This window comes from Mus pahari, chromosome 4, assembly GCF_900095145.1.
Source record: "Mus pahari chromosome 4, PAHARI_EIJ_v1.1, whole genome shotgun sequence".
NCBI lineage: Eukaryota > Metazoa > Chordata > Mammalia > Rodentia > Muridae > Mus > Mus pahari.
The window spans coordinates 146,342,257-146,344,202 of NC_034593.1; the positions used below are offsets into that span (position 1 = coordinate 146,342,257).

Sequence of the window (1,946 nt, forward strand, 5' to 3'; positions counted from 1 at the left end):
GAGTGGCTACATAAAAGCATTGGATTAAATCCCTATATCATGACAAACAAACAAGCAAACACCCCTCACTTGCTTGTCAATACAGAAAGGGAAATCTGGACTCTACCTATAGGCCAAGTATGAAAAATGCAATTTCAGTGGTTTGCTTACATTAGGCTAAACTTTAGTGGTTCTTAGCCTGTGGGTCATGACTCCTTTGGTATCACATATCAGATATCCTGCATATCATATGTTTACATTACAGTTCATAATAGTAGCAAAATTACAGTTATGAAGTAGCAATGAAATAATTTTATGGTTGAGAGTCACCACAGCATGAGGAACTGTATTAAAGGGTTGCAGCATTGGGAAAGTTGAAAACCATTGGAAAGGAAAGAAAAATGACATTAATTAGTACCAGTGTACAATAGTGAAAATTCACATACACAGTATGTATTCTTCTTTTCCTAGAAAATGATAAAGAATATCTATACACTCAGTAATAGGTCTTTAAATGTGTGTGTGTGTGTGTGTGTGTGTGTGTGTGTGTGTGTGTGTGTGTGTGTGTGTGTGTTTTATAGCATGAGTTTACGGCCATCACATATATGCAGAGGCCCATGAGAGCAGAAGAGGATATCAAATCACCGAATTGGAGTTAGAGGCAATTTCCATCTATTATGTGGGTGTTGGGAACTCTATCCTCTTCAATAAAAATAGTAAGTGCTCTTAATTGCTGAACCTTCTCTCCAGTTGCTAATATGCCTATTTATGTTCATCTTCTTTTTCTAGAAGATATAATATTGCTAGGTAGCCTAGGCTGGCTTCAAACTTGCAATCTTCCAGCTGGGATTAGAGACCTTTACCAGTAGCCCTGGCTCCTAACTTTAATGTCCTTTCCAACCAATAGTTTACTAACAGAAAAACAAAAAAGTAACAATCTTTTAATCAAAATGTACCACATTTTATGGTCATTTGCCAGATATATTAAGTATAAGCTCTTATTTTAATCTTATTTACATATTTGCTTTTCATTTTTAATAACTTGGTGATCAGTCACCAAGCCATGTGCATTTTAAGCAAATGATCTACTACTGAGCTATATCCCCAGTCTAGGCTATTAATTTTATCTGGGTAATTATCCACTTTCTCTTTTTTGTTTTACTCAAGCAGTCTTTAACGAAAGCCGTGCATGAGATGTCTCTATTCCTGCATCTTCTCAATTGTTTCTTCCTTATATTTGCCCTTCTCCTTTCCTACTTGTCGGGACTTAGCTTTCCTCTCCAGGATCTTCTTGCGGTCCTTGTCCAGCTTTAACCTGGTGATAACCACCTTGCTGGGGTGGATGCCCACATGGACAGTTGTGCCATTAGCCTTCTCTCTCTGGACTCGTTCAATGTAGATGACATACTTCTTCCTGTACACTTGGACCACCTTGCCAATCTGCTGGCCTTTGTAGTGTCCTTGAACAACCTGAACCTCATCATCCTTCCGAATGGGCATAGACCGAACGTTATACTTCTCAGCACTTTGGAAAGAGGGGAAGACATGATCTTCCTCCGAATGTGAGAGGGCGCGTTGAAATGCCGCTTGCGGTTCTTGCTTCGGTCAGACGTCAAGAAGGGATTGAACTTCATTTTGGCGGCTGAGATCCACCGATGGCCGCAAAAGGTAAAGCTTTTTTTTTTTTTTTTTTTTTCAAGACAGGGTTTCTCTGTGTAGCCCTGGTTGTCCTGGAACTCACTCTGTAGACCAGGTTGGCCTCGAACTCAGAAATCCACCTACCTCTGCCTCCCAAGTGCTGGGATTAAAGGCCCCCACTTTCTCTTTCATAGGCATAGAAACTAGTTACATAGAACAGAAAATCAGAAGGTGGAAATGAGTGATCCTTCTCTCCCTGGAAACTTGTAGGGAAGACTGCATGTAGAGAATAGAGGAAGTTCTAAGTGAATGTATATTCTTTGACATGG

The 1,946-nt window shown here is 39.9% G+C and overlaps 1 pseudogene; it reads right to left on the reverse strand.

Moving 5' to 3' along the window:
• Positions 1–1,179: 1,179 nt before the first annotated feature.
• Positions 1,180–1,622, reverse strand: LOC110320640 (annotated as a pseudogene).
• Between the last annotated feature and the right edge of the window lie 324 nt (positions 1,623–1,946).